The sequence below is a fragment of the Enhydra lutris genome, unplaced genomic scaffold (genome assembly GCF_002288905.1).
Source record: "Enhydra lutris kenyoni isolate GAN:26980312 unplaced genomic scaffold, ASM228890v2 scaffoldscaffold7, whole genome shotgun sequence".
Classification (NCBI taxonomy): domain Eukaryota; kingdom Metazoa; phylum Chordata; class Mammalia; order Carnivora; family Mustelidae; genus Enhydra; species Enhydra lutris.
In genome coordinates this window covers 383,909-396,596 of record NW_019154091.1, presented here as the reverse complement: position 1 = coordinate 396,596, position 12,688 = coordinate 383,909, and positions in this window count along the sequence as shown.

Below are 12,688 nucleotides of genomic sequence, written 5' to 3'. Positions count from 1 at the left end.
ACGCTTCTCATTTCCAGCCATTTCAATGCCTCGGGTGAAGTTTGAGCCACATCCCTCTCACAACTAGTGAATGAGTTGGTAGCAGATCCTGTATATAATAATAATTATAGTTCTAATAATAGGGGGTGGGGTGGGATGGGGCGTGGGTAAGTTTTGCTTTTTTTTGTTTTGTTTTTGACGCAGTATATAGCAAAGGGGTGAGAATATTCTAAACAAACAAAGATGAATAATTTATTCACAGAAACTATTAAAACTGTAAAGCTCACGGCCAGCCCAGCAACAGCTGCCACATCTCACTGAGAATATGATTTTATTGAATGTGGGTGAGGTGTGCACTGGAGAGGGTGGCCAAAGCTTTTTATAAAATGTTGTATACCTTCTTTCAAGCTCTCTCCCCTTTGTGAAGGGCACAGTCACAGTGCCCTCCTTGGACGGATATGTGTGCCATGTGTTTTACTGAATAGAGTGACAGGCCTCGCTGTCCCTGGAGTTGGGAGTCTGGGCCCTGTTTCTAGGCAGGGGACACTGTCCTCACAAATAGGGCTTCTGCTAATGAATCCTTGCCCAGCATTTCCTGGTATGTGCTCCATAGAACAAAGAGTCAAAGAGTTGTGAAGTTAGTGTGATGCAAAAAAAGAAAGAAAGAAAGAAAAAAGAAAAGAAAAGGAAAAAAAAGGGAAAGAAACCATTTTGAGGTCAAATATCCTTGGGAAAGAAAGTTAAGTCAATTTCCTTTCTGCAGGACTTTTAAGAGCCTTGGATGTACGCTGTGCATTATGAACTGCCCAAAGCATTGAGTTGGTAGCATTTCCTGAACTTATGTGACCAGGATACTCTTATTTTGCAGATCTCAGAGATGTTCCACAGAATATACTTGGGTTAGGTTGATTTAGCATATCTGAGGTTGTCGAGGATAAAACAACTTCCCTGACCTTTCTCCAGAACAAAACAAAACAATAAAACAGTACCAATCCATCTCTATCTGGTTTATAGCAACAGAGGTACGTTATCAAATGAATCAAACTTTTATTTAAGTGCAATGGTTTTAATCCTGGATACTACCCTGGGCAATGATTCCATCCTTCCCAAAGGGAGCAGGGGATGGTCTTGGGTGATATGGACAGAGGAAGGGGGGGCAGAGAGGGGGACATAAGGCCACAGAACGGTCCCCCCACTCTTCAAGCCTTAGGTTACTCAACGCACGCAAAGGGAGCCCAACCTTTGAGCAGTGCTTCCTCAATTCCACCATGTGCTTTTGGTTTTCCAGTGGAAATTCCCATAGATTTCCCAAGCTCTGTGTTCCCACCACCATCTTTGTTGGGTTGGGCGAGCTCACTCGGGCCGTGAGCAGAGTACTGCCTTTCCTACATCTTCTCTCAAGTGAGAAAGACTGTCCTTTAGGGGACAAGGCATCAGTGTAGTTCTACAATGAGGGAATTTCTCCTTGTGTTTTGTGTTCACATTTTATTTTCTAATAGCATAAAAACCTTAAAAAAAAAAAACTGAATCAACTGTTGTGCAGAATGTAGAAAGTATTCTGTGTCCATGGTGGAAAAGAATCCATGAGTAAAATGTGCCTGGGAAGCAAAAGCTTGTATTTTTGGTTTTTTGTTTTGTTTTGTTTTGTTTTTTAAAGAAAACTGTTTGAAAACACTTTCCATTGCATGCTTTGCTGGAGAAAAGTACAGGCCGGCATCCCACCTCCAAGCCACTTTTCAAAGGTGCTGCTGTGTTTTCAAAACCAGGTACAGTTAGGGTAGTATTTGCAAGGACATTCCTGCTTAACCTATTCCTTTGGTTGGAAAATTCTAGAATATTAGCCACAAGGTTTGAATTCCTGCAGCTTCTCTGGACCACCCTCCCCATCCCCTTCCTCGCCTCCCCAGCTGGTCTGGGAAGAAAGGCAGTCAGTTGACCTATGGTGTCTCAGGGGGGACCTACCTTCCTCCCTGTCTACCAGGTGAGTCCCACCCTCTGACAGCAGAGGAGTGGGGGCACAAGGGGCCCCACAATTCCTGCTGGAAGAAAATTCCCAGGAGAAAACAAAAACGCAAGTCACTAGCCCCCTTAGCTGGTGGGCTCTAGACCACTGCTGAGGTAGTGATTACTCAGGCCCTGTTCCAACCTGGCAAGAACCCAAGGGACTCTGTCCCCGGTGAATGGTGTCAGACCATCTCCCTCGAAGACTGCCCCTCCCCGCCACACACCAACACACACAGTCAGAGCTGCCCTGTTCTGTGCCGTCCCGGGGACCGGAATCCCACCCGGGTCCCTTCCTGTGTCAGCGGGCCTGACCTCATGGCTCCCCCAGTTTGCAACAACCAGCATTTCTTCCAGCATTTTCTCATCAGCTGACCGGACCCTACGAACAGGCAACAGGACCTACAATAACCAACTTGCCCCTTGGCTGTTCGCAGGCGAATTTCGGTTTGCTGCTCTTTGTCAGGTACAGAAGTGGCTGCCCGTACTGTTTTCCTATGAGCATGCTCAGTATGGTATATACGCACATATAACTTAACATCTTTGTGGAGTGTGATTTTTTTTTCTTATATCTTTGTATGCAGTAGAGGGCTTGTTTTAGAAAACTCTCCCTGTCTCCTACTGTACTGTTCAAGAAAGCTGAATTCCACATTGCCAACAAAAGCGTGAAATGTTCATGAACCTTCCTCCAGGAAAAGCCATTCAAGCCTGATTATTTTTCTAAGTAACTTCAATTAAATTGAAGGAAAAAAAAAAAAAAAGAAGCTTCTCTCTGTGTATGGTTTGTTCATGGCTCATTGACAAAAGACTGTGCGGGTTGGGTGGGCTGTGTGCCTGAGCATGTGGGGGGCCCTGCTCGTGTGCGCCAAAGGATGGAGAGGGAGAAACAGAGATGAGGCCGCCACCACTCTGAACCCTTCCTGTTCAGTGGATGAATGGGAGCTTTCTTCATTCCTGCTTTGCCCACAAATTCTGTTGGGTCATACTCTAAGAGGCCCACCACGATCATGTTGTCCCACCACCCATGGGAAATATAAGGAAATGGTCTTCTGGAAGGTTAAATGGTTTTGGTGACAGAGCCGGTATCCAGGGTGCCTTCAGAACCCCACGCTTTGGCCACTAAGCGACACGCCTCTGAGCAGCTGTCCACCCTTCAGAAGTTGCAGACCTGCCCTGGGAGCCCCAATTTTCCAATTCCAGACCCACTCCTTTTCAGACGCCCCATAGCTGCTTCCATGACAGACTTTTTTTAGCTTTATTGCTAGAAATGGTTGACTTATTTCTATTGTGCCAAACGAAACATACTCGAAGTCGTTTATTCTATTCTAATTTCTTTAAATGTGTTATCTAAACGTTTCACATGAGAAGATTAGATTTAAAATGTATCCCATTTTCAACCATGTCAGATAGGGTTTGTAATTGTCCCCACCAGTGGCCAGCTCCCACCCATGCCTGGTGTCACTACTGTCCTTGCTCTGGTCCCTTCTGCTTGGGAGATGTCCAGACCGTGGAGCTCAGTTGTCTTAAATCAGTGGAAAATGCACTTCTTTTTAATGTAGTAAGTGGACATCCCTTGGTCAGGGCCTGTCCCTGTCTCATCTAGGACAGTAGAAAGTGTCACTGGGAAGCAAGCCTAAATGAGAACATGCCCAGTGTTTGTTTATTCTCAGAGTAAGACCAAAATGCCCTCTGGGCAGTGGCCAGCTAATGGGTATCTCCGATGGCACCAATGATTCCCTCTGGCTGACACGGCAAGAGCTACAGGAACGGAGGGCCAAGGTGAGGTCATTACTGATCCACCTCCCAGTGAAGAGCAGTAGCACCAGCCAGGATCCTTAGTATCCAGTGCTAAAGTGTCCTTTCTTGGAAAGAGCTCTCCTTTCTCAAGTTGTGCCTTTCCTTGAGATGTAACTGGTGATCACATAACTGTTATGATAGTAGACATTGATTCAGAAAATAAGAACGATACTGGCAATTCCATGGCAGCCCCCAAAGCCTTTTCAAACATTTTCTCAAAAAGTCCAAATATCCAAAAAGACTAAGAACCATTGGCCAAGAAGACGTTTGAGGGGGCAGGACCCCGAGGGCTTGGTAGAGCACAAACCTCTGGGGGAATCCCTCTCGCAGGGTGATTCTGAGCTTTGCACAGTCAGTCCCCACCTTCCTGCTGGCACACTGTGGCCCATGGCTGTGGCCCCCTGGGGTTCTGGATGACTTACAGGACATGGGGGACGAGTCCAGTCTACGTTTACCGCCGAGAGTTTATCAGACATCTTGGGCCTCATGTTTCCAAAATGAAGCAATAAGGAAGATTCTAGCAAGACTGACATGAGAAACAAACAACCTGTCCCCCATCTTACAATCCTCTCCCAGCACCAACATCCTCCCCCTACTGCAACACGCCCTAGACAGAATAGTCAGAATGGAAACAGCCTGATTCCAACACGGAGCTGACTGAGGACTGTTCACAATCATACCTAACCTCTTTGAAGTGGGGAAAACAGTAATCTCTGAATTATATATCTCAGTTGAGGCTGCTAGCCCCGCTTCATCCACCAAGGAGTGGTGTGTCTTCTGGAGGTAATCACTTCCTGTTGGGGCCTCAGTTCCCTCCCCTGTAAAATATAAGAATTGAGCTAGGTCTGCGGTTTTTCAATTAAAAAGAAAAATAAGCCTCTTGAATTTTTTTATATGCTGAGCACTCAGATGTACAGTAGATGAAGCAGAGATGCTGTGATTGAATAGTCTGAGGACCCCCAAGCCTCTTTTCCCTGTAAAGTTCCTGTGAACCTCCACGGACCCCTCGGGCTGTAGGGAACACAGTTTGAGAACCTTAAGTGAGATGACCTCCAAGCACTTCCAGCTTTGACATTCTCTAATGATCTACCCGAATCCTTCTCTGTGGCTCTTTGTGCCAAAGAGCTTGATAAGTGTTTAGAGGACACCACAGTGGTAGCCGTGGCTTCAAGAAGGGATGCTGAGGGAACAGCGTTAGAACAAGATGAAGACAGAAGGAAAGAAATAAGGAAAAAGGAAGGTACAAAGGTAAAGGCAGAGGCAGGGAAGAAACAGCTCAGATTCCAGGTGGGAATCCTCTTCCAAATGGTCTACCCGGGAAATGCAGCCTTCACACTCCTACAAAACCCCATTAATTCGAAATACGAGAGACTGCAATGAAAACAAGTCTCTGTGTTAGTCTGCTTTTTAATTTTCAGTGTTCGCTTTTATTTTTTAATTTTTAAAAAATATTTTATTTATTTATTTCACAGAGATCACAAGTAGGCAGAGAGGCAGGCAGGGAGGTGGGGGAGGCGGGCTCCCCACTGAGCAGAGAGCCTGACGTGGGGCTCTGATCCCAGGACCTTGGGATCATGACCTGAGCCAAAGGCAGAGGCTTTAACCCACTGAGCCACTCAGGTATCCCTGAGTTTTGTTTTTAAAAAGCAATTGGGTGTGTCATTATGCAAGAATAACAAAGGCTTGCGGTTCATGTGGGTTTGGACCGTCACCAGCTAGAGAAGACTTTTTTTTTTTTTTTTGTAACGACTGCGTCCAGTCTGGGATCTTTACCTGACTGAGCGAGCCAGAAACAATTTTGTGCCTAGAACCAAACTGGCAACAGGATGAAGGTGAAATGCCCGAAGAAGGAATGAAGGAAGGAAGAAGGAGCTCTGTCTCAAGGAGGGACAGCTGTTCGTTGAGCCTCTTTACACAATGGGCAGAGACTCAACTCTAGGAGGCATGGGAATGTTTGCTCTTAATACTTTTTTTTTCCCAAAAACACATAGTTTCATAAAGGAAGTTGGCTGTAAACGTGGCTACCTTTTATTAACGTGTAACATTTATGGCAATGTGTTCAACGCTTTCCATTTCATCCTCACACCAACCAACATGGTGGATGTCTGCACCCTTTTTTGCAGATTAGGAAACAGATGACTGGAATAAACAGCTTCTGCTAAATAAATCACTCATCTAATGAGTGACAGGGCCAGAATTCAAGACCAGGTTGGTTGATTCCTGGCCCATTGGAATTGGCCTCACTGGTGGACCAAGACAGGAGGCAGACAGAAGTCAGACCGGGAGGCGGGGGTGTGGGGGGATGAGGGCCCTACAGACAGATATGGGAAGAGATTCAAACTCTAGCCCAAGTGGCAAAAGCTGATTAAATACAGTTGAAAGACACTACAGAGACAAAGAACGAGCTGGAAGACAAAAGGGGTCAAGTTCAGACTAAAATAGTTGCAGACAACTGGACAATCTATTAAGTTTCAGCCTGTGGCTGAGATAGGAAAAACAAGCTCCCCTCCTGTGTGTCCCCTTTATCCCATCCCTGCACTGCAGCCACACCCCACCCTCCTGACACCAGTTTGGGGCGGAGGCAGTTCTCCCCACAACAAGCAGTTCTCTGTGACACCAGCTGGGGGTCCTACAATTCAGTTCAATTCTGACACTCTCTACCTGGAAACAGTGTCAGATCCCACCAGTGAAGGACTGACTCCTACATGACTACACCCCCCCACACACTCCGGATGCCAGGCACAAGCCCGGATGTCACCTGGGCTTTTGACCCATTGGCTATAAACCAGAAGTTCCCATGCCCCCCTCCTCAGGTGTGATTCATTTGCTAGAGTGGCTCACAGAACTCAGGGAAACTGATAATAATGGCTTATCAGTTATTATAATAGAATAGGTTGAAGGATCCAGATGGACATTGGGATGCAAGAGACACATAGGGCAAGGTATGGGGAGGGGCACAGAGTCTCCGCGCTCTTTCTGGGCACGCCACTCTCCCAGCACCCCCAAGTGTTCACCAGCCCGGAAGCGCTCCAAACCCCAGACTTCTGGGATCTTTATGGAGGCTTCATCACCTAGACATGATCGACCAAGAACTCCAATTCTAGCCCCTTTCCCCTCTCTGGAGAATGGGGGATGGGGCTGAATATTCCAAGCTTCTAATCATGACTTGGTCTTTCTGGTGGCTAGCCCCCATCCAGGAGTCCACCAAACATCACCTCAGTAGATCAAAGAACACTGCTACTATCCGGCAAAGTCCAAGGGATGTGGGAGCTCTGTGTCAAGAACAGGGTCAAAGACGAAATAGTACAACAGATGCTCTGTTGTGCCCTGATTCCTCACGGGATTACAAGGGTTTCGGGAACTCTGGCCAGGAACCAGGGCAGGGACCAAGATATGTTTTTTCTATTATCTACACTTGTCTATCACAGCATCTTGGCAAAACAGCTGGACCGATGATCAGCAAATTTAGACGAATGATTCCTAAGGGTCAGACTTCAACTAAGAGCCAATGGCAAAAGTGAAATTCAAACCGGGGGCCTCGGAGGAGGCCTTGAGTCTCCCAAAATGCAATGCATAAGCCATGGGTATTCTCATGGTTTGCTCAGAACAAGCCAACCTGGGTTTCAAACATAAGCTCTAAACAGGGTTCAAGGGCAGCCATTCAGGATGGAGAGAGTGTCTTTGAGTAGCTGCTCATGTAGCAACACAGCCCCGTGCAGTCTGGGTTGAGAAGCAGTGGAATGAACAACCTTTCTAAGCAGTGTAGAGAGGCCAGACAAAAACAAGACAGAGAGAGAGGCCAAAGGGCAGGTGGGAGTATCTTGGGGCAGAATCTACTTTGGATATCATCTGGTCCTCACGGCTCCCTGTGTACATTGGGCTCTCTCTAGATACACACAGGTGTTACTTGAATCCTGGGGCAGACCTCCTGTGAGCGGAACCCTGAGCTTCTTCCTTCTAGGAACCTGCAGCTGTGAGGGGATTGAATCATTCATTCATTCATTCACTCATATGTGTAAAGCATTGCCTATATCAGGCTCTGTGAAGGATGCCAAGAGCGTGGGAATTCTTAGGCCTCACACTCAAGTGGAGAGCACAGAAATGTTAACAGATTGTTATAGGATAATTAAAATATACACAAAGATGAAACACCAGACTATCCCTGGGAAAGAAGTGATCCAAGTCAGGAGCTGGAGAAATGGAGAGAAGGCAAGAGATTGGAGCAGTGGTTCTCCACCAGGGGTGTGTCTGCCCCCTGTGGACAGATCTCCACTATAAAGAATTGTCCAGCTCAAAAATGAATGGTAGAAATACCAAGGAGGTAGAATCTGTCGCTTTTAGCAACTGATCACTGTGTGAATGAGGAAGAGGACCTGAGGAAGCAGGGAGGACTGGCACATTGCCAACTTGGGAGACAGTATCTGGAGACTGGGTCCATGAATGGGGTCAGATAAGCAGGAGCAGAAACAGGTTTCTGCAAAGGCCATAACTTCAGTATGGGACATGCTTAATTAAGTTCATGTGGGACATCCAGGGGACGATGGATGAATGGGTCTGGAACCTTACTATTCAAAGTGTGGTTTGTGAACCAGCAGCATGTGACTTGCAAGTTTGCTAGAAACACAGGATTACACACAGCCCTCCTGCATTTTGAGAAGCCAGGTGAGGTACATGCTCGGTCACACCTGAAAAGCATTTATCTAGAGCATGAGAGATAGTCTGAAGTAGAGCTGTATCTGTGGGGGAGGGGTACATCCTACATTATTGCTTATTCCTCCAGCAACCCTGAGATGTGGGTATGATCAGGGCCACTGGCGGTACAACGTCTGGTTGTACAGGTTGTGCACTGCACAAAGATGCCTAGTTAAGGATGGGCTGACAACTGACATTTACCGTGAAGGAAACGATGTATTACTCCTACTGTACTTGACAGGTTATGGGCACAGGGGCTGTGATCGCCCAGAAGGGGTACTGTCCAAATTTACACAAAAGCTGGTGGTTTCCATGGTAAAATGCTTATCTTGTTCTTCCCACAGAAAAGCCCTACAGCCTAGCAGTGGCCCTGAATATAATAACAGTTCCACATGCCCTCACCTGCAGTTTTGAAATCTATAAACCTTGAAAACCAAAAATCTTTTTATAGATTTACAGCAAGCACACTTGGCAGCAAAACCTGACCTTAACTAACATGATCGTATCATTGTCTTTATTTATCCCGCATACAGTGAATATTCATACATTTCTCTCCAGAAATACTAACGTGTTTTTACCATGGTGTCCAGCCCCGCACCGTCCCGGGACATTAGGTGATGCTGGCTATCAGGACAGCATTACTTTTCTGCAATCTGAAAGTTTCTGAATTCTAAAACACATCTGGTCCATGGGTTCCCGAGAAGAACTGTCAACTTGTACCACTCTGATTTTACAGATAGGGAAACTGAGGCTCGAAGAGGGTAAGTACACGAGGGAGCCAAGGTCCGAACCTCCTGCCCTTTCCGCATCAGGCTAATCCCGAGAAGTAGGACCCAGATGGGTACACAGCCCAGGCCCTTCCCTCATTGGGAATGTGTATTTTCAGACAGAAACCTGGGTAAGAGACTCGACGAACTGTTTTGTACGGTCCCTGCACCTGAGTGACCCATTTCCGAACAAGCACCCAGGTGTTCTGATGGCACTTAGCCCAGAGCCAGGCACCCCATGCCTGATGCGTTTGTCCATCCACTTCAACCTCAGAGCAGCGCAGCAATTTTGCAAAAGAATGAAAGCAAGTGAATTCTCGATGGATCTGTGATTGATACAATACAAACGCACAAGAGCCGAGCAGCAGGGACGGCATTCTGCTGCGCTATTCTTATTCTGCAGATGGAGGTCTCCTGCAGCAGCAGCAGGATCCAAATGCCAATTCCTTCTTGAAAAGACATTTGCTTGCTTTGGAGAACACAGCGCCTGTCATCTCTTCCGAACCAGGGGCCGCTCCCAATTCCTCTGCTCCTTCAACAAAGAGCAGACTTTATTCTCTTCCCAGCGATGAACCTGGAGCTATAAATTATTAGCCAGAGAAGAGTCCATGTAGCGTCCTCTCTGAAATTTTGCAAACTCTAAAATTACATTTCTGTGACATTCTGGGATCTGTATTCTTTGCTTTCGAGCTTACATGTTGGGTTGTTGCCACAAGGTAAATGTTGGAAATTTGACATCTTGTCACCCAAATCAATGATTATCCATTCTCTATTTTGAACTTCAGCTTTTTAATAAAATGTTTGTTTTTAGAAACACCTTATTAGGTCGCCTGGATGGCTCAGTCGGTTAGGTGTCTGCCTTCGGCTCTGGTCATGATCCCAGGGTTCTGGGATGGAGCCCTGGGTCAGACTTCCTGCTCAGCAGTAGGTCTGATTCTCCCTCAGCCTGCCCCTCCCCCTGCTTGTGCTCTCTGTGAAATAAACAAAATCTTCCAAAAAAAAAAAAAAAAATCAATAAAAAAATGTTTAAAAAACCTTATTTAAAAGTATTTCAGTGACTACAAAAAATCATTTTTGGATTCATTTCTGATTCTCTCCATTGTCTACACATGAGTTGGACATTTTTGTGTCTTTATTTTATTTACACATTTACATATCTTCTCTGGAGAAGTGTTCATTCAAATCTTTGGCCGATTTTAAAAATTGGCTTGTTCTTCTTGGTATCAAGTTGTAAGCTTTCTTTATAAATTTTGCACTGAAGTCCATTATCAGACACATGTTTGGCCAATCTTTTCTTCCAGTCTGTGGCTTGCCTCTTCGTTTTAATAGCATCTTTGAAAGATGAAAACATTTGAATTTTGATGAAGTCTAATTTCCCCATTTTTATTTTGCGGTAGGTTGTGTCCTACATAAGAAGTCTTTGTGCCTACCTAAAGCCTCCAAGATTTTCTCCAGTGCTTTCTTACAGAGAAGGTAAAGTCTTAGCCCTCACATTTAAGATTATATCCATTTAGCCATAAGAGACTCTTAATCTCAAAAGAAACTGAGGGTTGGGGGGGCAGGGGGCTGTGGCGGGATAGTGTGGCTGGGTGATGGACGTTGGAGAGGGTATGTGCTATGGTGAGTGCTATGAAATGTGTAAGCCTGATGATTCACAGACCTGTACGCCTGGGGCTAATAATACATTATATGTTAATTTAAAAAATTTTAAAAAAAGATTATATCCATTTAGGGTTAATTTTGTACATGGTATGAAGGATCAGAGTTAAGACCATATAGATATTTAGTTTTTTGAAAGCTGTTTGTTGAAAAAAGTGTGCTTTCCTCACCTTGGTGCTATGTCAAAAAGCAAGTGACCACCCACACATTTGTGGGTGTTTCTCCCTGGATTCTGTTCTGTTCCACTGGCATCATCCTGTTATAATTACTATGGTTTCAGAGTAAGTCTTGAAATCATGTAGTGTCATTTCCTTCAGCATGTTTATTTTTTTAATTGCACTGGTCCTGAACTCCAACATAAGGTTTAGTAGAAGTCGCTAGGAGGAAAGCATGTTTTTTACTCTAAAGGATGATCCCAGCTAGAGATCTTCTGTAGATGCTTTTCATCACAAACGGAGGTGGCCGCTTTGCTATTTATTATGTGTCTAAGTTCATGGGAACTACTTGCCCGTAGTTTCCTTTTCTTATAATGTGTTCATCTGGTTTTGATGTCGGGAGAATGCTCATCTCATAACATGACTTCAGAAGGGCTGCTTCTCCTATTTTCTGGAAGAATCGGTGCAGAAATGGTCATATTTCTTCCTCAAATGTTAGGTCGAATTCACCTGTGAAGCCAACTGAATCTGGAATTTTCACTGTGGGAAGACCTTTAATTACAAAATCATATTACTTAACAGATGTATGGCTCCTTAAGCCATCTAACTTTTCCTGACTGAGATTTAGTAGCAAAAAGTCATGTAAGGTGCTTTCAGGTGAGTTTTTTTCCTAGAATGAATGAAACCCCATTTGTCAGGTGTGGCCTTTCTAAGGATCCTCGTTAGTGCCCTGAATATTCAGTGAGATCTTTCTCTCTAGCTCCAGGAGACACAAATCATCCCCGGCATGGTGTAACCTCTGGGATCATTGTTCTTTTTTTTTTTTTTTTTAAAGATTTTATTTATTTATTTGATAGAGATTACAAGAGTCAGAGAGGCAGGCAGAGAGAGAGGAGGAAGCAGGCTCCCCACTGAGCAGAGAGCCCGATGTGGGGCTCGATCCCAGGACCCTGAGATCATGACCTGAGCTGAAGGCAGAGGCTTTAACCCACTGAGCCACCCAGGTGACCCTGGGATTATTGTTCTTTCTCTGGGAGCTGTTCTTGTCTGCCCTGTGGGGTTTTCCTCTACACGTGCACTCATTGGCATTTAGTCAAAGACTCAAGAGGACCCCTACCTAAATGTCTGAGGCCCTTTTCGGCATGGTTCTCCTCCCCGGGGCACCCTCCTCTGCCAGTTCTAGAAACATTGGCCTGTTAGAGCGTCCGTCCATCTCTCAACCCAGAGGGACTGGTGCATGGAGTCTGGGATTCTCCTTGGGGAGCTGCGCTCTGGGAATTACCCCCAGACAGAAAGCCTTGGCCATGGCAGGCTTCACCTCAACTGTTTCCTTTTCTCAGAGATCCTAGTCACTTTCTGCCTTGCTATGCAGTGTCTGAAAATAGACTGATTCCTAGATTTTGTGCATTTTTCTAGTTTGGGGGGAAGGTAATTCTGGATGGTGTTTATCCCTCATGGGCCGATGCAGACACTTGCTTCTTATTCCAACAGCTGCAGCAAAGTCAAGGTTCCATGGCCTATTTAGCTAATCCTTTTACACTGAGAATTTGGAGTGTTTCTCTAATTTTTAAAGAAATTCTAAACAATGCCAATATGAACGTTTAAAAAAAAACACACTTTTTTTTTTAAGATTTTATT